Source organism: Salmo salar, chromosome ssa07 (genome assembly GCF_905237065.1).
Source record: "Salmo salar chromosome ssa07, Ssal_v3.1, whole genome shotgun sequence".
In the NCBI taxonomy this organism is placed as follows: Eukaryota; Metazoa; Chordata; class Actinopteri; order Salmoniformes; family Salmonidae; genus Salmo; species Salmo salar.
The window spans coordinates 24,815,639-24,840,475 of record NC_059448.1 but is presented as its reverse complement, the minus strand read 5'-3'; the positions used below and the strand labels follow the sequence as shown (position 1 = coordinate 24,840,475).

The 24,837-nt window shown below is 40.7% G+C and overlaps 8 non-coding genes across 8 annotated transcripts; 4 read left to right on the top strand and 4 right to left on the bottom strand.

Moving 5' to 3' along the window:
* The first annotated feature begins 10,476 nt into the window (after positions 1–10,476).
* Positions 10,477–10,549, top strand: trnak-cuu (transfer RNA lysine (anticodon CUU)). The gene has a single exon. It is a non-coding gene; the product is annotated as a tRNA-Lys (tRNA).
* A 356-nt stretch (positions 10,550–10,905) lies between these two features.
* Positions 10,906–10,978, bottom strand: trnak-cuu (transfer RNA lysine (anticodon CUU)). The gene has a single exon. It is a non-coding gene; the product is annotated as a tRNA-Lys (tRNA).
* A 1,766-nt stretch (positions 10,979–12,744) lies between these two features.
* On the bottom strand, positions 12,745–12,817 carry trnak-cuu (transfer RNA lysine (anticodon CUU)). The gene has a single exon. It is a non-coding gene; the product is annotated as a tRNA-Lys (tRNA).
* Positions 12,818–13,627: 810 nt separating this feature from the next.
* On the bottom strand, positions 13,628–13,700 carry trnak-cuu (transfer RNA lysine (anticodon CUU)). Its single transcript has one exon. It is a non-coding gene; the product is annotated as a tRNA-Lys (tRNA).
* A 109-nt stretch (positions 13,701–13,809) lies between these two features.
* On the top strand, positions 13,810–13,883 carry trnan-guu (transfer RNA asparagine (anticodon GUU)). The gene has a single exon. It is a non-coding gene; the product is annotated as a tRNA-Asn (tRNA).
* Positions 13,884–14,890: 1,007 nt separating this feature from the next.
* On the bottom strand, positions 14,891–14,964 carry trnan-guu (transfer RNA asparagine (anticodon GUU)). Its single transcript has one exon. It is a non-coding gene; the product is annotated as a tRNA-Asn (tRNA).
* Positions 14,965–15,753: 789 nt separating this feature from the next.
* trnad-guc (transfer RNA aspartic acid (anticodon GUC)) lies at positions 15,754–15,825 on the top strand. The gene has a single exon. It is a non-coding gene; the product is annotated as a tRNA-Asp (tRNA).
* Positions 15,826–18,676: 2,851 nt separating this feature from the next.
* trnad-guc (transfer RNA aspartic acid (anticodon GUC)) lies at positions 18,677–18,748 on the top strand. The gene has a single exon. It is a non-coding gene; the product is annotated as a tRNA-Asp (tRNA).
* The last annotated feature ends 6,089 nt before the right edge of the window (positions 18,749–24,837 follow it).

The following is a 24,837-nucleotide window of genomic DNA, read 5'->3' as shown; positions in this document are numbered from 1 at the left end:
AGCCTGGTCTCATAGGCTAGACGTAACATATTAAATGTAAATCCTGAACAGTAGTATATGTGATGTTTGGTATGGGTACATAAGACCGATGGTTACTTAAGGCAAAAATGAAAGTAGTTTGGCTGGTCGGGTGTATAACGCGAATGTCTAGCAACCCAAAGGTTGTGAGTTCAAATCTCGTCAAGGACAACTTCAGCTAATGAGCAACTTTTCAACGTCTTACTATTTTTTTGCTATGTTAGCTAACCCTTCCCCTAAACCTAACCCATAGCCTAGTTAACGTTAGCCAGCTAGCTAACGTTGGCCACCTAGCTAGAATTCATAAAATATACGTTTTGCTAATTCGGAACGTATTGTATGTTTTGCAAATATAAATTAATTGTAATTTGTAACCTATCATACGAAATGAGTGATAGACACCGACAAATGAATACATACCATACGAAGCATAACATATCATAATAAATGGTGTGTCTCGGATTTACGTACAGAATAATATGAAATGCTCTGGGACCAGGTTGATTTGGAGATTCCCCTGATATTCCCTGTGACTTCTTAAGACATATAAATTAAGATGTCTTGAGGCATATAGAGACCTGTCTTAGAAAATGAAGACGTCTTTAAGACAGCCCATAGAAATACCAATGTCTTGAGACATCCGTCTTAAGACGTTTCTAGACATTTTAGAATTTGTTGTTTTCATCTTTTATTAGTTATAAATACTAATCACTCACTTTATAACTCTTATGCACCTCCATAGCTCAAATTGTACAAATCAAAGTAATCAAGATGATTTATTGACCAAAATATAAATTTCATATGCTATAAAATAACTTTGGGTAAAGGCGGTATAGAGCTCCAAATAAGGCCTATCTTCAAGTCTTTACAGCCAGATAGTCATCTCTTGTTTGGGGATCTCAGAGCTGTTCTTCCTTAATCTACAGGAAAATAAATTGTCGTTAGTTATCATATCATAAATACAGCAACATCAATAACAATACCACCTCTACCCTGCTATTTTATTGGACCTTTAATTATGAATAGCTCACCTGAAGCAGAAAGCCCTAATATCCATGAGGGCTTAATGTTTGACACCAGGTAGGACCCCAGCTTTATTCCAGTCTGAAAATAGGATTAACCTCTCTAGGGTCGGCGGGACGAAATCGTCACACCTACGTAACAGCCAGTGGAATCCTGTGGCGCGTTATTCAAATACCTTAGAAATGCTATTACTTCAATTTCTCAAACATATGACTATTTTACACCATTTTAAAGACAAGACTCTCGGTAATCTAACCACACTGTCCGATTTCAAAAAGGCTTTACAACGAAAGCAAAACATTAGATTATGTCAGCAGAGTACCCAGCCAGAAATAATCAGACACCCATTTTTCAAGCTAGCATATAATGTCACATAAACCCAAACCACAGCTAAATGCAACACTAACCTTTGATGATCTTCATCAGATGACAACCCTAGGACATTATGTTATACAATACATGCATGCTCTGTTCAATCAAGTTCATATTTATATCAAAAACCAGCTTTTTACATTAGCATGTGACTAGCATTCCCACCGAACACTGCTGGTGAATTTACTAAATTACTCACGATAAACGTTCACAAAAAACATAACAATTATTTTAAGAATTATAGATACAGAACTCCTCTATGCACTCGATATGTCCGATTTTAAAATAGCTTTTCGGTGAAAGCACATTTTGCAATATTCTCAGTAGATAGCCCGGCATCACAGGGCTAGCTATTTAGACACCCAGCAAGTTTAGCACTCACCAAAGTCCGATTTACTATAAGAAAAATGTTATTACCTTTGGTGTTCTTCGTCAGAATGCACTCCCAGGACTTCTACTTCAATAACAAATGTTGGTTTGGTTCAAAATAATCCATAGTTATATCCAAATAGCGGCATTTTGTTCGTGCATTCAAGACACTATCCGAATGGTAAAGAAGGGTCACGAGCACGACGCATTTCGTGACAAAAAAATTCTAAATATTCCATTACCGTACTTCGAAGCATGTCAACCGCTGTTTAAAATCAATTTTTATGCCATTTTTCTCGTAAAAAAGCCATAATATTCCGACCGGGAATCTGCGTTTAGGTAAAAAGACGAAAGAAAATAAAGCATGGGGTCGACTCGTGCACGCGCCTAAGCCCATTGTCCTCTGATCGGCCACTTGCCAAAAGCGCAAATGTGTTTCAGCCTGGGGTTGCCTCGATATCATTCAGCTTTTTCCCGGGCTCTGAGAGCCTATGGGAGCCGTAGGAAGTGTCACGTTACAGCAAAGATCCTCAGTCTTCAATAAACAGAGACAAGAAGCTCAAGGAATGGTCAGAGAGGGCACTTCCTGTAAGGAATCTTCTCAGGTTTTTGCCTGCCATATGAGTTCTGTTATACTCACAGACACCATTCAAACAGTTTTAGAAACTTTAGGGTGTTTTCTATCCAAAGCCAATAATTATATGCATATTCTAGTTTCTGGGCAGTAGTAATAACCAGATTAAATCGGGTACGTTTTTTATCCGGCCGTGTAAATACTGCCCCCTACCCCCAACAGGTTAATCAGTTAAGCACTCTGTCTGTTCTCATGGGAAGAAATTAACATTGCATGTGTCATGTGCCTTTTTTGCTATGCAGTGTATTTGTATTTGCTGGGTGACAGCTGGCCTTGATTGGGTTGAGTTGCTGACATGTCTTCCATCCTTGTATCCCGATAAAAGAGAAATAGGCCTTGTTCTTTACACAATAACTATCAAAGCACATGTGAAAAAAAACCCGATACCAACCTCCAGTCATAACATACCTCATCAGCCTATCATGCATAGAGGTCAGCACTCAGATAAGTCCAGTTTACTCACACTGCAACACGTGAGGTTGGCATACCTGACCAATAAAACCAAAAAATAAATAAACGCACCAGCCATTTATCTTTACTTTATTTTAGGGATATATTTGATGTAACATTTAGATGCAGGCTTCTACACTAACTTTTCCCGCTGGTGGCCCTGGTGCTAACCAACGTTTTCGGTTGGTGCACCAGCACATGATTTGGTTGCAACAATTTCTTTTATACAGAAATGTATAATGACCTGACCTGTGTCCCATAATGTGCCTGTATTCCATACAGAACCAGGCTAATAATGACAAGCCATCTTTTAAATTAGCATTCCCTTGTGTTCTTACATTGATTTGGATAGCAAAGAAAAGAGACTGAAAATAAAGTGCAAAGTTTATTTATTGCAGATTGCAAAGTGCCATGTGTTATTTTCTGCTAAATCCTCTAGAGGGCAGATTTTGAAAAAAACATTCTTGATACCAAAACGATGACACTGCAAAATAAAATTCTAACGGGGGAGAAGCACTGTGATTTCCCCCAGTTTTCAGGTTTTCCCTCTCAAACTCACTTAAAAAAATAATAATTGAAAAACAACCAAAATTGGATATTCCAAGATGGCGTTTTCTAAACAAATGGCCACTGGATTAATGCAAATAATCATGATTCTGCCAGGTAGGCATAGGCTACTTTGTAGGGATCTTTTAATTGCCTTTCCAAGTACCCAAAAACAGTAAGGCCATCATTAACATCGGTAACAGCTACACAAAGTGTAGACGTACAGGCTCTACACACACCACACACAGCAGGGCTCGATATTCAGGTACATTTTCAAGTGGCTGGACCAGTGCCAACTGAAAGCTACTGGCCCGAATGGAGAAAACAAATACTGGCATGGGTCAAGATCTTGACAGGAAAGCGACTATTGCGTGCATAATTTCAATAGCAGGTGATTTTATCTTTCATTTGCGGGCTGAGCAAGTAGCCTATTCAGGGTTCATACAGACATTAGGAAATCAAATTCAATGACTTTCAAGGACTTTTTCAAATACTTAATTGTAATTTTCTAGCACCTATATTTAATTGTTGTATTAGCCTATAGAAGAAAAAAAACTCCCCCTAAAATGTATGCAGAAAAAGTATGCATTACCAATTTGCATTACCACTACCTTTTTCACAGGTACCAACAAACCAGTGTGATCATTCTACAGTGGTCCCTGGAGCGTACACTCCAACCGGTGTGATCATTCTACAGTGGTCCCTGGAGCGTAAGCTCCAACCGGTGTGATTTTAATGCTTATTTAGAACGTCCAGTTTCAATTGACACAAGAATCAGCATTTGAACTGGCCACACTGTTTTTTCACAGAAACATTTTGCACAAACACAGTCCTTAAAAAGTTATGTCCAAAATGTGACCAGTTTATTTTTGGATGCAATGTTCAGACATTCACAGAAGTAGCTACAGCATAACACAATCATCTAAACTGGAAAATGTAGGCTATATTTGTCCTAGTGCTAACTGAGGAAAGATTGACGTAACACAAGCCGTCATATTTTTATAACTCTCGGTAGACAGAAATATACAATATGAATTAGCTAATAGCAATTACTATTTATAATTAATGACATCACGGGTGAGTTCAAAATTGATCGAAATAATTGAGTAAAACACTTTCTAGAAATCGAAAGAAATCTGTTCATGGGTAGTTTGTGTGCACCGCCATGTTTGTTTTTTCCATCAACCAAAGATAATAAGAGGAGACAAGATGAGTTTGGTCTGTTTATAGTATGCATGTTGAAGGGTGTGTGTCGTCTACGATCATTCACTTCCAGAAGTTTACCCGAAAGATGAGTGACCCATTCCTCATTATAACATCTTTGGTCTGACAGACATTTACGTGACACCCGGAATGCATTGTATAATGTCAACAAACATGGCGCCACACATAGCTGGCAAATAGCTTAGCATTAGCTCATTATAATCAGTACAACCTTCAAAAAAGTATTTTACCCACACCATAGGTGTCCATTACAATCTATGCAATAATCGGAATGCATTATTTGTCACCAATACTTGAAACCGTGAATAAAACTGTAAATACATTATGCTCCGTACATACACACATACTGTATGCGCCTACAGTAGAAACGACAACACGATATACGGAAAATAAGGAACTTACTTTGATAGGAACGTACACATGTCCAAAGTTGTTATTTGTAAGGAAAACAAAAAAGAAGGCAATGCGAGCGCCAGCCAGAAAATGTTCCAATTCGTGCAAGACTGCGCAAATGTCTGCATATTTGATCTGCGCAAACATTGGTGAAGTGCTTGGGCTCTCCTTGAAGAGAGGAGTTTGTCCGGCTCAGTAAAGCCTCAAACATATAAATTGTCCGCAATGCTGAAATGGGCTCCTTCTATGTGAATTAATGAGGAGGCGGAACACACTTCAATTCAAACTGTTAGAAAATACAAATCAAATCAGATCAGATTGTATTTGTCACATGCGCCGAATACAACAGGTGTAGACCTTACAGTGAAATGCTTACTTACAAGCCCTTAACTAACAATGCTTTAAGAAGTATTTTTTTTATAATACACGTGTTAAGTAAATAATAGATAAGTAAAAAAAAAAAAAAAATACTTAAACAGCAGCAGTAAAATAACAAGCGAGGCTATATACAGGGTGTACCAGTACAGAGTCAATGTGCGGGGGCACTGGTTAGTTGAGGTAATATGTACATGTAGGTAGAGTTAAAGTGACTATGCATAGGTTATAAACAGAGCGTAGCAGCAGCATAAAAGAGGGGTCTGGGTACCCCTTTGATTAGCTGTTCAGGAGTCTTTTGGCTTCGGGGTAGAAGCTGTTAAGAAGCCTTTTGGACCTTGACTTGGCGCTCTGGTACTGCTTGCCGTGCGGTAGCAGAGCGAACAGTCTATGACTAGGGTGGCTGGAGTCTTGGACCATTTTTAGGGCGTTCCTCCGACACCGCCTGATATAGAGGTCCTAGATGGCAGGAAGCTTGGCCCCAGTGATGTACTGGACCGTATGCTCTACCCTCTGTAGTGCCTTGCGGTCAGAGGCCGAGCAGTTGCCATACCAGGCAGTGATGCAACCAGTCAGGATGCTCTCGATGGTGCAGCTGTAGAACCATTTGAGGATCTGAGGACCCATGCCAAATCTTTTCAGTCTCCTGAGGGGGAATAGGCTTTGTCGTGTCCTCTTCAAGACTATCTTAGTGTGTATGGACCTTGTTAGTTTGTTGGTGATGTGGACGCCAACAAACTTGGAAGCTCTCAACCTGTTCCACTACAGCCCCGTCAATGAGAAATGTTGGCGTGCTCGGTCCTCCTTACAATCATCTCCTTTGTCTTGATCACGTTGAGGGTGAGGTTGTTGTCCTTGCACCACACGACCAGGTCTCTGACCTCCTCCCTGTAGGCTGTCTCATCGTTGTCGGTGGTCGGGCCTACCACTGTTGTGTCATCGGCAAACTTGATGATGATGTTGGAGTCGTGCCTGGCCATGCAATCATGAGTGAACAGGGAGTACAGGAGGGAACTGAGCACGCACCCCTGAGGGGCCCCCGTGTTGTTAGAACTTGTTCGAAAATAATTTGAAATTGACAAGTTGAAACAGCCTGTAGATAATTAGCAGGCAGCGGGTGTTAACAGTCCTGTTGCGTAATAATCACATTTTGGAACAGTGAGTGCATTCTGACATCACGTGCATATAAAAACTCACGCTGGGGCGGCGATCGTTAGAGATGTTTGGAACTCACGTATAAAAAGGTTCAGAATAATTTTAAAAAATGAATAGGCCTACCCAGTGGCATTATGCATTGCCATTCACATTATTTTTTACGGCATTGCCTGATTAAATAGACAACATGCCCCTGACAAACACACTAATAAAGTCTGTCCATGTGGTAGCTAGTCAGTCTCGCCATTTGAGATGTTGAAGAGTTATTGAGGGGTTTACTGTATCATGTTTTTAAAAAGAGAAAGCGACCAAAAACCTGGTTCCCTTTGCAATGGAACGCTTTGATTGGAAGACCAATTTAAAACCAACATTCAATGTTGTCTTGCTCATAATAATCGCACATGGTTTTACCACACCAAGCTCAACAGACTAGCGCAATAGAAGCGTTAGGAAACAAACCAAAGCGCTTACGTCTCTCATAAAAACGTATCACTTACATCGCTCATAAAAACTGAACAGAAATGAAATCACAGATAATTATATTGGAGCAGTATAACTTATAAATTACCTGCCGTAACTTCAATGACTTTTCAAGAACCAAAGAGCCCAAAGGAAATGTCAGATTTTCAAAGTAGGCTGTATCATGATGACTGAATTGCGCATCACAAATATTCAACCAAGACTTTGAACTTTTTTAATAGCTTGTTTGAATACCCATTTTTTTGCCTTAGCATTTACTGGTAGATATCATCATTTGGAACATCTTACTGCTTTCCTACCCCTGTCGGTCTTCACTCATGCAACAACTAGTTGTTTGAGAGCGCTCTCAGTCCGACAGATTATCTATAGATTATCTGTGTGCAGCGCGCGTGTGATAAATAATCAACATAGCGACAGCTTCAAGAATGCATCTGTGTTTTTTTTTAATCAATTATATAGCCTCGATAAATAATTGCAATATTTTTTACCCCTGGCCTAAGCGGGCTACTGCCGGGGATGATCGACTGCCCCAGAGAGTTTCCAAAAATTACCCTTTATGTCGAGCCCTGACACACACAAACAAGGGCATTCCCTTTGCCTCTTCAGAAAGTTGGTATTTTTTTGGTTAATTGCGCATTACTGTATGAGTAAATCATTATGATAAAAAAAAGCGAATTGTGAACCAAAAACTAACGTGACCAGGTAAAAAAAAAAATCACTGGCACTATTGCAACCAGTAAAAAAAAATGTGTGTCGCACTGCCAAGTCAATCGGTCGCATATGCGACTGTTTTGGTCGCAGAATTGAACCCAGTAGATGTATTCTCTATTTAATAAAAGTGCACAGAAAAGACCAGAATTGCAGTCACCTGTTTTTTATTTTTTATTGCTTTGGTACTATTTTCAAAAGTATGTGGTGACTTTTCAACTCCAAATGGGTAATACTTGTAACGCAGCCAGTCTTACATTCAAAACCTATAATTGTGCATACATCTTTCACCACACAACCATTGATCCAAAATATAAGTTCACTATGAAATATAATGTGTACTTTGATTTAATCACGACATCATGTCTTCTCAATTTAGTTATTTTAACAACCAGTTAGTCCAATAGCAAAAAATGTAAGATACACGTTTAAAAATTGACCTTTGAATGTAGTATGCTTCAGTACTGTAAATTAGAGTACATTATATTGTTTTTATGTTAGGCAATACACTTGCACTACCCATTAAAGTTGACTGAACATCAAATTTCCATAATTTGTGATCAAAACATCTTTCACAAATAAAATAAATTGTTATTTGTAGGGTTGCACATTTTGGGGAATACTCAGAGGTGGGAATTAACAGTAAAATATGGGAATTAATGGAAATGTATGCAAATTAATATTAATACCATTTAAATGTAGATGTTTTTTGCATCGGATATATTTACCATATCATATGGAGACATAAACCTTTTACCTTATCATAAGTAGACATAATTGCAAATGATTAAATCCTTCCAATAGAAACAAATTTAAAATAAATTAGTTACAAATTGAACTTTAATTAAATGAGTTGACTCTTCACATGGGATGATTTCACTGAACAACAAAAGAAAGAGGATATTGAATGTTCCATTGCATCTCCCAAAAACGTTTTCAACATAAAATGATAGTCTAGAAACTAATGCTTTGGTTTTCTTCCTCTCAGGCTTCCATGTCTTCTCCCTGGACCTCCTCAATGTCCCCCTCTTGAACATCAGACTCTGAGGCCACATCTTCACTGTCACACCTTGTTGAGGATGGCTCGTCAAGCTCAAAAAGACAAAACTTTGCCCGGATGGCCACCAATTTTTCAACCCGTGTGTGTGTGTGTGTGTGTGTGTGTGTGTGTGTGTGTGTGTGTGTGTGTGTGTGTGTGTGTGTGTGTGTGTGTGTGTGTGTGTGTGTGTGTGTGTGTGTGTGTGCAAACGTTGTAAAAGTTTCACAAGTGGCTATTGCACGACTGCCACATTGATCATCCCAAAGCCCTTGCTTGGAAGTGTACTTCGCCAGACTGCCAAGAACCTTGCCCTCATCCAGGTCAATGTGGCGAGACACTGTAGTGATGACACCATAGGCCTGGTTGATCCCAGCATACTTGGTGTCCAACATGTGCGCTGCGGCGTGTATGGGCTTCAGGCAAAAGTCTTCACGCTTTTTTGATGTATTTAATAACTGCAGTTTCCTCTGATTGGAGCAACGGTGAAGTGGGCAGGGCAGTACGGATTTCTTCTCTTACATATGCAAGCAGAGTCTGAAGATCAGACAGGATGGCATTGTCTCCCTCAATCCGTGCAATAGCTACTGCTATAGGTTTCAGGAGTTTCAGGCTGCTTACCACTTTCTCCCAAAATAGATCATCCAGGAGGATCCTCTTGATGGGGCTGTCCATATCGGCAGACTGTGATATGGCCATTTCTTGGAGAGACTCCTTCCCCTCCAGGAGACTGTCAAGCATGATGACAACACCACCCATACGGGTGTTACTGGGTAGCTTCAATGTGGTGCTCTTATTCTTCTCACTTTGCTTGGTGAGGTAGATTGCTGCTATAACTTGATGACCATACCTACTGTAACCATTTCCTTGGCTTTCTTGTAGAGTGTATCCATTGTTTTCATTGTTTTAAATCTGGTATCGGTATTGAAGTCAAAATTCTGGTATCCTGACAACACTACTACTGGTAGTGGCTTGCCCATGCGCTTTTCTACTCCTGGTTGGCTACAATACATCTGCCTGACGAACGTTAGCCAGCTAGCTCATTAGCTAAACAACAGAGAACAAGCCACCAACAGCAAAGAGGACAAAGATTTTTATAACTAACCTTATCTGTGGAGAGGAGATGTAGCTAGCTATGGTTGTTAGCTACTAGCTTTCTAGCCAGCTAGCTAGTAAGCTTCTGCAACAAATGGAACTCCCCAGACAAACACTAGCCAGCTAGCTAACGTTAGTTAACTAACTAGCAACTAGCGGTGGGCCGAGTACTCTGACAAAACGAGTATTGTAACAGAGAATTTTCCGAATACAAGTATAACAAGTTTTTATTTTTTATTTGTATTTTCCGTGATCTGAAATATGTACTTGTAGCTGCCAGCATGCACATCTCTTTCACTCAAACAGGGAAGTGCTGCGTTCTCTAAACAACTGTTGCCTAGTTCTTCTGTCTGAAAAGAAATGAGCAGGGTATTGGTTGAGCCTGCTGCAGCGATTGTATTAGAACAAGCTGCTCTCCCTCTGCTCTCATTTCCCCAGATAGACACTCACTCACTCACTCACTCGTCTCAGGGCACAAGCACATTCCAGGTCAGCCCTAGTCTCAAGATACACACACAGTACATCCATCATTGCAGAGAGATGAGGGGGTGTGTCCTTGTTATGTTCTTACTGGGCTCCTTCCTTTATTCTGTCAGTTGCCCGGCTAGCTCAGTCGGTAGAGCATGAGACTCTTAATCTCAGGGTCGTGGGTTCGAGCCCCACGTTGGGCGCATGTTGTTTTTGCACCTGTTGTTTTTGCGCATGTTGTTTTTGTACTACTTACTCATCTGTGTTCACATATATTTTTTTAAATACAACATTTTAATATTTTATTTTTATAGTTGGTTTAATTTTACTGAATTATTTTAGTAGTTTTTGAAGTTGGAGAAATACTACTAATAAAACATAAATACTATAATAATATTTGTTAGTATTTTTAATAGTGTTATAATATTTACTTTAAGAAATTCACCTTATTAAAGATTGATTGTATACTGAAGAATATAATGGGGATTAAATTCCGTTGCTTAAGGTTTTCCGATTACTGCCAGCAAGGTTGTGAAATCACTTCCTATTCAAAAGGAAGCGCCCAACGTGGGGCTCGAACCCACGACCCTGAGATTAAGAGTCTCATGCTCTACCGACTGAGCTAGCCGGGCTGTGGGTACAGGGCCAGCCCCTCCCTTTGTATACCTTCAACCCCTCCCCAAACCCCTCTGATTATAGCGCTCACAAGTGTTCAGTATTTTATTTATTTAACTTTAAACAAAACATTAAATACATTTTCTTATTTTAGTTGGTTTAATTGTACTCCATTATTTTAGACGTTTTGAAGTTAGAGGCTACTAACTTGAAACTAATTAAATGTTATAGTATTTGAAATTGAGCCCCACAGTGGACACCTCATAATACCCATAAAACCTAGCGGTCAAACACAGAAATGGCTCCAATGGTTTTTCAACCATTCATTTTATCCATTGTGGATTTTAGAAACACTTCAAATAAGGGCTGTGTTTTGCGTAGGCTTACCCTATCGTGACGTTTTGATAACCATGTAAATCTCAGACAAGGTGACTTATCAATATAATCGGTTTTATTTACTCTCAGATTTGAAAATGCAAGTGTTGCACACCAACAGATGGAAAAAACCTACACCTGTCAGGCAATTCATTTCAACAATAATCTTCATTTTAATTTGACTTTACAAACAACAAGAGGGCTTAATTGAGGTCTATTTCTTCGAAGACTATACCTATATAAAATAACAACTGGCTGAGGTAGGCTTAGAAATGTCCTTGTTTTTGAAAGAAAAGCAAAAAAAAATGTCCATTAAAATAACATCAAATTGATCAGAAATACAGGGTAGACATGTTGTAAATGACTATTGTAGCTGGAAACAGCAGATTGTTTACATAGGTGTACAGAGGTCCATTATCAGCAACCATCACTCCTGTGTTCCAATGGCACGTTGTGTTAGCTAATGCAAGTTCATCATTTTAAAAGGCTAATTGATCATTAGAAAACCCTTTTGCAATTATGTTAGCACAGCTGAAAACTGTTGTTCTGATTAAAGAAGCAATAAAACTGGCCTTCTTTAGACTAGTTGAGTATCTGGAGCATCAGCATTTGTGGGTTTGATTACAGGCTCAAAATGGCTAGAAACAAAGAACTAGCCGCCAGTCGAACTGAAGCATGCTGATTGATGCCTTAAGCCTACATAAAACACAGCCTTTATTTGAAGTGTTTCTAAAATCCACAATGGATAAAAGTAAAGGTGGAAAAACGATTGGAACCATTTGATCACTTTGTTTTATGGGTATTATGACTCATACTGTGTAGTATTATAACATTTATAAAAGTATATTTTTTTATTATTTAGTGAAAAATGTTATCGGGATTAAGTTCCATTGCTACAAGGTTATCAGATTACTGCTGGGAAGGTTTGGTATGAATATATTCTTTATATAAAAAAAAATTGCACTGACACTTGCACTGGTCTCTATCCACACACTCAAACACACACGTGTGTATATACACACACACGCACACTACATACGCTCACACACACACAAAACCTACACACACACTCACACATAGACTTTCACACTTTTTCACACACGCTGTTGCTACTGTTTATTATCTGTTTATCATCAATCCTGAGTGCCTAGTCACTTTTACTCCTATCTACATGTACATATCACCTCAACTACCTCGTACCTCAGCACACTGACACGGTATCGGTACTCCTTGTATATAGCCTTGTTATTGTTATTTTATTGTGTTGCTATTTCCTTTAAAAAAATTACTGTGCATTGTTGGGAAAGGGCTCGAAGGTAAGCATTTCACAGTGAAGTCTACTGCGCCTTTATTTGAGCAGCTTAACAAATAAAAGTTGATATAAAAACACCTAATATTCAAAAAGGAGCGCCCAACGTGGGGCTCGAACCCACGACCCTGAGATTAAGAGTCTCATGCTCTACCGACTGAGCTAGCCGGGCTGTGTGTATGAGGTTTAGCCCCTCCCTTTCTAAACCTGCAATCTCCCTACTAGAGATATTATAGAAAGGAGGAGATAGCAATACCATTGGAAATGAGTGGAGAAACTTGTAACCCGTCAGACTATTGACAAATCAGGTTCATGTTGTAATGCTGCGTCACGCAATCCCTTCTCAAAGGGTATGAGTCGATAAACCGGCCTATTTTCCTCCAAAGTACGTAATGTTACGATATCAAAGCTATACGATATTACAAAGAACAAGTTCATTATCTCACGTCTAGGAAAAGATTTGTAATGTTGTACTTCTTGTTGACGAAATTCATGCAAATTTTGTGTTTTTGTGCTAGCGCCCAATTTACTCCCATTGACTCCTTGAAGGAGAGCACTCCTTGTCCCAAAATCACCCAGAATGCACGGCACGGCCCGGCCCATTGACGACGTGTGGGCAATTTACACAATGGGCCTTAATATTATTCCAATGGAGTTTCCCATCTCCTCAAAGGTATCTCTGCCCCAACTACCCCTCACCAAACCATTCCTGATTGTAGCACTCATCTCAGTGTTCAGGATTTGATTTATTTAATTTTGAATAAAACATCAAATTAAAATAGTTTTGTTGATTTCATTTAAATTATTTTGGACGTTTTGAAGTTAGAGAAACTCTACTAATAAAATGTAAATTATATATAAATATAATAGTATATGTAATAGTATTACCAAATGTATCAGTTTCTTCAAGTGTGAAGATTCTGAGGTTTTCCGATTACTGCCACGAGGGAGGTTGTGAAATCACTGGCTTATCAAAAGAGAGCGCCCAACGTGGGGCTCGAACCCACGACCCTGAGATTAAGAGTCTCATGCTCTACCGACTGAGCTAGCCGGGCTGTTTCTTCTAAGTTGAGTAGTACAAACAAACCTGAAACCCCCTACTCGTGACACACATGTGCTACCTCAGAAACAAAATGCTGTAGCTCGGATAAGCTTAACAACCTTGTCTCTGTGGCGCAATCGGCTAGCGCGTTAGACTGTTAATCTAAAGGTTGGTGGTTCGAGCCCACCCAGGGACGGTACTTTTATTTTAGCAGAGGATTCACATAACAGTTGTTTTGAAATGTGTTTGTACTGAGTATCAGAGGGCTGTATGTAGCCTGTTGCACATGGAGAAACTCTTAGCAATCCTCCCCTCCCCCAGTAAATGCAACTTTCCTCTGGCTTTCTTGAATGTTGTATTTTGTCGTCGTTGTGTTGTGCCTGATGCCATTAAACCCCTACAACTCATCCAGAACGCCGCAGCCCGTCTGGTGTTCAACCTTCCCAAGTTCTCTCACGTCACCCCGCTCCTCCGCACACTCCACTGGCTTCCAGTTGAAGCTCGCATCTGCTACAAGACCATGGTGCTTGCCTACGGAGCTGTGAGGGGAACGGCACCTCCGTACCTTCAGGCTCTGATCAGGCCCTACTCCCAAACAAGGGCACTGCGTTCATCCACCTCTGGCCTGCTGGGCCCCCTACCTCTGCGGAAGCACAGTCCCCGCTCAGCCCAGTCAAAACTGTTCGCTGCTCTGGCACCCCAATGGTGGAACAAGCTCCCTCACGACGCCAGGACAGCGGAGCCAATCACCACCTTCCGTAGACACCTGAAACCCCACCTCTTTAAGGAATACCTGGGATAGGATATAGTAATCCTTCTACCCCCCCCCCAAAAAAAGATAGATGTACTATTGTGAAGTGGTTGTTCCACTGGATATCATAAGGTGAATGCACCAATTTGTAAGTCGCTCTGGATAAGAGCGTCTGCTAAATGACGTAAATGTAAAATGTGCCCCTCTTGCCTGTCTCTCACATTGTAAATCTGTGGTGCAGTGTGAGTTTAAAATATTGTTTTGGAAGGGGGAAAAAACATGGTATAATGGTTTACTAACACACTAACTAGGTACCACTTAAATAGTAGTGTACACATTGAAAAATATGAGCATAATTTCTTGACTTCAAAACAACGGTTATGAATCCCTAATGCTAAAATGATATGAGTCGCCAATGCTTTATTTAGCATTTGCTAAAACGAAAAAGATTCCGTCCCTGGGTGGGCTCGAACCACCAACCTTTAGATTAACAGTCTAACGCGCTAGCCGATTGCGCCACAGAGACGATGTTGTAGGGAAAGGGAGGAAGGTTTATATTCTGTAAAAAACAAGCCATCGGTCGGTCATATTGTTGTAGTGGGGACAGTAACGTCAGAACTTTCAAACAATTATACCTTTAAGGAAAATGTTTTTATATTTTTTTGAATGACTTTTTTTTGCTCACATAATATCATTTCAAAGTATGCATTAAAGTGTCTGTAATAGAATGAACGTGACAAAAAAAATCGAGACTTTAATACATGCGTTTCCATCGCATCTAAAATATGTTTTATTATGGTGGGGGAGTGCCAAGATGGAGGTACGGCGGCTTCAAAACAGCCCCCCATTTAGTTAGCTTGTGTGTGTATATAAATTATTGGTAAAAACCTAGTCCGTCGGCTACATGGCTACAAGGTGTAATGATCCAACGGTATGTTTATTCTATGTTGTGGAAAATGTGACCACAAAGCATACTCATACCCAAACGTATGCTTTGGGAATGAGTTAACAGAATATCATTTTTTTTTAAAGTGAGATTGTCACTGGACAGTAACTGTAACTCATGCCCAAAATCACAATTGGCTCCAGGAAGAAGGGATACCCTCTTTAAGGAATACCTGGGATAGGATAAAGTAATCCTTCTAACCCCCCCTTAAAAGATTTAGATGCACTATTGTAAAGTGGTTGTTCCACTGGATATTATAAGGTGAATGCACCAATTTGTAAGTCGCTCTGGATAAGAGCATCTGCTAAATGACTTAAATGTAAATGTCATATTTTTTTTTTAAAAGGTAAAACTTTACAATACAATCAGTCCTCGTTAGTATAGTGGTCAGTATCCCCGCCTGTCACGCGGGAGACCGGGGTTCAATTCCCCGACGGGGAGGATATGATTTTTTTCCTTATACTTCTGGCTGTAAGATTAGCCTCATTGTATACGGGTATTGCCCGACGTGGAGGATGCATTTTTTTCTTATACTTCTGACTGTGAGATAAACCTCATTGTATACGGGTGTTCCAATCAAATTTATTTTTTATATAGCCCTTCGTACATCAGCTGATATTCTCAAAGTGCTGTACAGAAACCCAGCCTAAAACCCCAAACAGCAAGCAAAGCATGTGAAAGAAGCACGGTGGCTAGGAAAAACTCCCTAGGAAAAACTCCCTAGAAAGGCCAAAAACCTAGGAAGAAACCTAGAGAGGAACCAGGCTATGAGGGGTGGCCAGTCCTCTTCTGGCTGTGCAGGGTGGATATTATAACAGAACATGGTCAAAATGTTAAAATGTTAAAATGTTCATAAATGACCAGCATGGTCAAATAATAATAATCATAGTAGTTGTCGAGGGTGCAACAAGCACGTCCGGTGAACAGGTCAGGGTTCCATAGCCGCAGGCAGAACAGTTGAAACTGGAGCAGCAGCACGGCCAGGTGGACTGGGGACAGCAAGGAGTCATCATGCCAGGTAGTCCTGAGGCATGGTCCTAGGGCTCAGGTCCTCAGAGAGAAAGACAGAAAGAGAGAAAGAGAGAATTAGAGAGAGCATATTTAAATACACACAGGACACCGGATAAGACAAGAGAAATACTCCAGATGTAACAGACTGACCCTAGCCCCCGACACATAAACTACTGCAGCATAAATACTGGAGGCTGAGACAGGAGGGATCAGAAGACACTGTGGCCCCATCCGATGATACCCCGGACAGGGCCAAACAGGCAGGATATAACCCCACCCACTTTGCCAAAGCACAGCCCCCACACCACTAGAGGGATGTCTCCAACCACCAACTTACCGTCCTAAGACAAGGCTGAGTATAGCCCACAACGATCTCCGCCATGGCACAACCCAAGGGGGGGGGCGCCAACCCAGACAGGAAGACCACGTCAGTGACTCAACCCACTCAAGTGACGCACCCCTCCCATGGACGGCATGGAAGAACACCAGTAGGCCAGTGACTCAGCCCCTGTAAAAGGGTTAGAGGCAGAGAATCCCAGTGGAAAGAGGGGAACCGGCAAGGCAATCTGGCCTTTACCCCTCTATATTTTGTCATACTATGACGACATCCTGAATATGGTGTAGAATATCCCGATGTAAAATTACATTTATTGTAGAATGAGATCACAGATGTCAAGGATCAGGGTCCCAGCAATTTAGTTTCTGTGGCCCAATCGGCTAGCACGTTAGACTGTTAATCTAAAGCATGGATGTGCAAGAGTGTACAAAACATTAGGCATAGCTGCTGTTTCCATGGCATAGCCTGACCAGGTGAAAGCTATTATCCTTATTAATGTCACCTGTCCTCTTCAATCAGTGTAGATGAAGAGGAGGAGATAGGTTAAATAAGGACTTTTAAGCCCCGAGAGGGTGAATGGGCAAGACAAAATATTTAAGTCCTGTAGCCACTGAATTCTGGTAGTTTTTACTTGAAAGAATAAAACCATCAATCATGAAATTTGCTGCTGGCACAATACAGCCAAAGCAGTGCTGCCTCTTGCCCGGCTTGTTGCCTCAGTGAACAGGCATCAGGCACTCCCACACATCTAGCAAGCTAGCACTAGAAATGGGGGTGGCAAAATGTGAATTTTGACATGCCTGACAACCCATACATCAAAACGTAGCTACGAAGCTCTACTTTGTAACATGCTGTTTTTTTCATGTCTCTGAAAATTAAAAAGTTATACCTTACATTTCAGTCAAAGATGTCCGATGACTGTGAAACACCCTCAGGACTTTCCCATACTTCTTGGCAATACAATGTCACATCGCTCTTACTCTGATAGGTTGAGGAATGCCCATCGCAAAGAGCACATTTTATTTATTTATTTATTTTGTTTAATATTTAACTCTGCAAGTCCGTTAAGAACAAATTCTTATTTACAATGAGAAAAGGCAAAAGGCAAAAGGCTTCATACGGGGACGGTGGCGGGAATTAAAAATACAAATAAATTAAATAGAATTATAGGACAAAACACATATCACGACAAGAGAGACAACACAACACTACATAAAGAGAGACCTAAGACAACAACATAGCATGGCAGCAACACATGACAACACAGCATGGTAGCAACACAACATGACAACAACATGGTAACAACTCGTCAGCAGCACAAAACAGGGTACAAACATCATTGGGCACATTTTGCAGGTTTTACAAAAAGGTCTGTCCTACAGATTTGAACCTTCTTAGCACGGCACTTGCTTTACATTTGGCCTCATAACGTCAATATAGTACCGTACAGTATTGGGAGTTTTAGACATGGGTAACAACTGCCACATTAATGTTTTCAAATAATTTGTTATGTGTTACGACCAAATTATTGACATTTAGTGAAAACAGATTTGTTTAGTGCATTTGTTTGTAGAATTCTCGCATAGCGTCCATTGTTTGTCGCCTCACTTAACATCCAACATTAATACATATTTATTTGTCTCAAAGGACGTCTATTCAGAACCTATAATCCACTCCTTTGTTAGATATTTTTCACACGTACAGCAACAACTGCATATAGCCTTGTGTAACTTTGAGAAACATTTTTTTTGGTCATGGTATATTTTGTGTCGTTATACATAGTCTCATTGTCAATGTCAGTTGTGTGTGTGTGTGTGTTTCTTGTTTTGTGTTTGTTTATATGTGCGCTAATAGTAGAACAGGATGTCATTGTGTAGTTGATTCATGGAAAACAGATTAGGTCATTTGTTTTTAAGAATAAGTAGAACTTCAATCTCCATTCAGTCCTCGTTAGTATAGTGGTCAGTATCCCCGCCTGTCACGCGGGAGACCGGGGTTCAATTCCCCGACGGGGAGATTCACCTTTTTAATTGTAATTAGTTTGCCCTAAAACTTCAGTTAATAGCCTGGCCGTTTATTTGCTTCAATCACTGAACACAACCAGCACTTAGAGGCATGATCCTATTTGAGCCTTAACTTTCTACTAACTTAACTTTAGAAAAGCCTGGCCTCGATACACCCCTACCTAAGCGAATTATACATTTTCTTGACGTCAACATTCGAACAGTCTAATAAATAAATCTCATGTATACTATCACAAAAACAATCATTTGGTTGTGTTTATGAAGGTCTTAGGTAACATTAGGACCTAAGGACCCTGAGACTAAACACCGCGCTCTGCAACTGGATCCTGGACTTCCTGACGGGCCGCCCCCAGGTGGTAAGGGTAGGTAACAACACATCCGCCACACACATCCTCAACATGGGGGCCCCTCAGGGGTGCGTGCTCAGTCCCATCCTGTAGTCCCTGTTCACTCATGACTGCACGGCCATCACTGCACGGCCAACACCATCAATCATTTTGCCAATGATAACAGTGGTAGGCCTGATCACTGACAACGACGGGACAACCTATAGGGAGGAGGTCAGAGACCTGACCGTGTGGTGCAAGGACAACAACCTCTCCCTCAACGTGATCAAGACAAAGGAAAGGATTGTGGACTACAGGAAAAGGAGGACCGAGCACACGCCCATTCTCATCGACAGGGCTGTAGTGGAGCAGGTTGAGAGCTTCAAGTTCCTTGGCGTCCACAGCACCAACAAACTAACATGGTCCAAACACACCAAGCCAGTCGTGAAGAGGGCACGACAAAACCTATTCCCCCTGAGGAGACTGAAAAGATTTGGCATGGGTCCTCAGATCCTCAAAAGGTTTTACAGCTGCACCATCGAGAGCATCCTGACGGGTTGCATCACTGCCTGGTATGGCAACTGCTCAGCCTCTGACCGCAAGGCACTACAGAGGTACATCAATAACTCTACCTACATGTACATATTACCTCAATTACCTCAACTAACCGGTGCCCCCACACATTGACTCTGTACCGGTACCCCCTGTATATAGCCTTGCTATTGTTATTTTACTGCTGCTCTTTAATTATTTGTTACTTTTCTTTCTTTTTTTGTTGCTATTTTTCTTAAAACTGCATTGTTGGTTAAGGGCTTGTAAGTAAACATTTTACTGTAAGGTATACATACACCTGTTGTATTCGGCGCATGTGACAAATAAAACATTATTTGATTTGAATACGAAACAAAATGTATTTCAACAAACACAATAGCATTTTCATTAGTTTATGTAACTGTAGGGTATAGCCAATGTACAAACGAAAAAGTTTAAAGGGATACTTCGGGATTTTTGAATTGAAGCCTTCTATCTACTTCCCCAGAGTCAGATGGACTCGTGGATACTATTTTTGTGTTTCTGCATGCAGCTTGAAGGAAGTTGCTAACTAGCGTTAGCGCAATTGCTAACTAGCGTTAGGGCAATGACTGGAAGTCAATGGGAACAGTCATTGCCCTAACGCTAGTTAGCATTGGCATGTGAAACTACCTCTAACTTCCTTCATACCGGACGCAGAGATGGTATCCACAAGTTCATCTGACTCTGGGGAAGTAGATAAAGAGCTTCATTGACAAAATCTATTTATCCCTTTAAATATACAACTGCTCACGTGGGAAGTGCATGCAATTGCGGTATTTCTGCCAAAAAGTTATATTTTGAAATAGAGCTCAAGGGGTAATCACCTCTGTTTCCCTGCCTCTGTGTCAATTCCAAGCTGCGCTGTTCCTCAGATTCTTAATATACAATTTAAAAATGTATAATATTGTCACCCAACAGACTATTGTCAATGTAATCTTGTCTTTAGGCTAACTCTATTATATGTGTGAAATTAGTTTCGATATAGTTTCGGTGTAGTTTCGATGGGCCATTATCAGCTGGGCAGGCTGACTGGCGGTAAATGCGGCGGTGAATGACATTAAGACTCTAACAACGACAGTGTGTTATATAGACTTATTTAGGAAAAGTCAACTACGGGGGATATGACTTGAACTGTAAATTAATTCAATATATAACGCTCTCAGCTTTTGCTCAATAAAATGTTGAAAAGACTACAACACTGTTTTTGATTATAATAACAAATCCATCGCAGAACAGAACCAATTCTCACTTGTTGCACCTCTTAAATTCACTGTAGTTGAGCCGACCATGTCAAACCACACTGCCGTCTCATCTTTGGCAATGATGTTGCTATCCTTTATCTTATTTTGCGCAATCTTTACAGTAGTCACTGAAGTTCACGCAAACAATTCATTTAGATCCCCGTTTATTGGAAACCGGTGTTTATTTGCAGAAATGTGTGCCGATGCCCAGCTATTAAAGATGAACTGAAACACTAGTAAGTGATTTTGATAGCCAAATGTGATAAAGAAGCACGTTGCTACCCTTAAAACTGCTGATAAACAAATTCATGTTAAAACGTTTGAAAATTGTCTCATCTGACTACTGCATGCCACCATCTTGATAACTGTCATCAATGACATCACTAGAATTGTTAATCTGACAGGCAGCCAAGATTACAATGCATGTTATCAGCCTCATGGAGAATTTTTTCATTTTGACAACAATAGGAAAAATATGGAAATAAGTGCCTTTTTAGAAGGCTATCCTGTTAGAAAGTAACATGGCATTAACAAAAATGTACAAAATATTCTTGAAAGTTGCATATTTCCAAATTGGGTAGTGCTTCAGAATTTGTATTATTGTCCTGTTAGTCAATACAGACCTTAAATAGCTATTTATAACTTGTCAGAAATGTCCAGATCAACTAGCCCAGCTAAACCATTTTTATTTTGGATTTTTAGCCCATTGATTTTGTTGTAATGTTTGAGTCACTCAGATATCACATGAACACACATAAAACATGGCCAAATGTGTAGAATTGCAGGAAATGAGCTTTAAAACTGCAAAATCTTCTCCACCCCATGGCAAAATGTATAGAATTGCAGGAAATACAATTAAAATCTGCAAAATGTTCTATCCCTCAACAAGAGGGGTGTGAACAGTTTGTGTCATGGGGGATTGTCTTACAACTAGCTACAATTGATATAATAGGAGTGGACACTGTTCATTTGATAGAATTAAACATGCCTTATTAATAATTAAATAATACAGAATCATAATGTGTACCAGTAAGTAATATGCTACTCATTTATCTGAATGTTGATAATATGAGCTGTGTGCTCTATTGATTTCTGAACTGAGTTTGGTTATACATAGGAATTCCTATAGGGAACTTTTTAGGCGTCCCTAAAAAATGCAAAAAATTTTTATACAGTGCCTTCACAAAGTATTTACACCCTCAACTTTTTCCACATGTTGTTGAGTTACAGCCTTAATTTAATTAAAATTGTCGTGTCTTTGGGCACCATTAAACTGAAGACATGTTTATCAAATAACTCTCTGTAATTATTATTACGCGATTAACTGATTAATCGTGTAACTTTAATTAACTAGGAGGTCGGGGCACCAAGGAAAATATTCAGATTACAAAGTTATAATTTTCCTAATATAACTTTCCAGATATCATAATATCTGACCGATTATCTTCTGATTTAAATGGTGTATTTTACCTCGCGTCCAGTCTCATTCCAAACGTCGTAAATTGTTGTTATCTGCACGAACCCAGTCTTCACTAAGTCATCCATACATCAATTGTCTTAAAATCATTTATTTACTAAACTAAGTAATTCACAGAAAGCATACAAAACAGTAGGTATCGTCACAAAGAAATGGTAGCGGAATGTGCCCTAGTGGTCTAAACCGGCATGGCGGCTTGTTAAACAAAAGAGTAGTGGGGGGGTCAGCTGAGAAGACCCTACAGAGTTGATAAATATTAACAATTGATATGCTAATCCTTTGCACATGAACGCACACTCATTTGGAAACAATTGCAATAAATATATATATACTGCTCAAAAAAATAAAGGGAACACTTAAACAACACATCCTAGATCTGAATGAAAGAAATAATCTTATTAAATACTTTTTTCTTTACATAGTTGAATGTGCTGACAACAAAATCACACAAAAATAATCAATGGAAATCCAATTTATCAACCCATGGAGGTCTGGATTTGGAGTCACACTCAAAATGAAAGTGGAAAACCACACTACAGGCTGATCCAACTTTGATGTAATGTCCTTAAAACAAGTCAAAATGAGGCTCTGTAATGTGTGTGGCCTCCACGTGCCTGTATGACCTCCCTTCAACGCCTGGGCATGCTCCTGATGAGGTGGCGGATGGTCTCCTGAGGGATCTCCTCCCAGACCTGGACTAAAGCATCTGCCAACTCCTGGACAGTCTGTGGTGCAATGTGGCGTTGGTGGATGGAGCGAGACATGATGTCCCAGATGTGCTCAATTGGATTCAGGTCTGGGGAACGGGTGGGCCAGTCCATAGCATCAATGCCTTCCTCTTGCAGGAACTGCTGACACACTCCAGCCACATGAGGTCTAGCATTGTCTTGCATTAGGAGGAACCCAGGGCCAACCGCACCAGCATATGGTCTCACAAGGGGTCTGAGGATCTCATCTCGGTACCTAATGGCAGTCAGGCTACCTCTGGCGAGCACATGGAGGGCTGTGCGGCCTCCCAAAGAAATGCCACCCCACACCCTGACTGACCTACAGCCAAACCGGTCATGCTGGAGGATGTTGCAGGCAGCAGAACGTTCTCCACGGCGTCTCCAGACTCTGTCACGTCTGTCACATGTGCTCAGTGTGAACCTGCTTTCATCTGTGAAGAGCACAGGGCGCCAGTGGCGAATTTGCCAATCTTGGTGTTCTCTGGCAAATGCCAAACGTCCTGCACGGTGTTGGGCTGTAAGCACAACCCCCACCTGTGGACGTCGGGCCCTCATACCACCCTCATGGAGTCTGTTTCTGACCGTTTGAGCAGACACATGCACATTTGTGGCCTGCTGGAGGTCATTTTGCAGGGCTCTGGCAGTGCTTCTCCTGCTCTTCCTTGCACAAAGGCGGAGGTAGCAGTCCTGCGGAGGTAGCAGTCCTGCTGCTGGGTTGTTGGCCTCCTCCACGTCTCCTGATGTACTGGCCTGTCTCCTGGTAGCGCCTCCATGCTCTGGACACTACGCTGACAGACACAGCAAACCTTCTTGCCACAGCTCGCATTGATGTGCCATCCTGGATGAGCTGCACTACCTAAGCCACTTGTGTGGGTTGTAGACTCCGTCTCATGCTACCACTAGAGTGAAAGCACCGCCAGCATTCAAAAGTGACCAAAACATCAGCCAGGAAGCATAGGAACTGAGAAGTGGTCTGTGGTCCCCACCTGCAGAACCACTAGTTTATTGGGGGTGTCTTGCTAATTGCCAATAATTTCCACCTGTTGTCTATTCCATTTGCACAACAGCATGTGAAATTTATTGTCAATCAGTGTTGCTTCCTAAGTGGACAGTTTGATTTCACAGAAGTGTGATTGACTTGGAGTTACATTGGGATGTTTAAGTGTTCCCTTTATTTTTTTGAGCAGTGTATTTACGCTCAGTGTGTCGTCGTGATCTTTGTTGGAAAGGTCGTCCTGTTGGAGAGTTCCCTCTCTCTCTCTCTCTCTCTCTCTCTCTCTCTCTCTCTCTCTCTCTCTCTCTTGGTTAGAATGGATCTTTCAAAGCGACATTCATTAATGTCGTTATAGAATGGATGTTTCGTCGGTCTTCGCGTTCAATGATACCGAATTTCTAGCTGCAGACTAGTAATTAATATCAAAGACTTGATATTATTCTGTCGGTATCGATAGTCTAAAAGTTTAACCACGTGGTATGGTTAAAGTTCAGTCGAGGAATGCATGGTCAAACCTTGGCTCTCTCTTCTGAGGTAATCTGGTCTCAAGAAAGAAATTCTGGGTGGGGGTTTTATACTGAACATAGAAAAGCTGTCACATGACGCCTTGTCCTGTCTGTGTCCCTGGGGGCGTGCCGATGACTGAGTTAAGCTTTGTACAGAAATACAATTCTCTCACATTAACATCAGTACATAGCATCTCAACATATTCCAAATAGCTTTAATCTTATTAAATCATTTT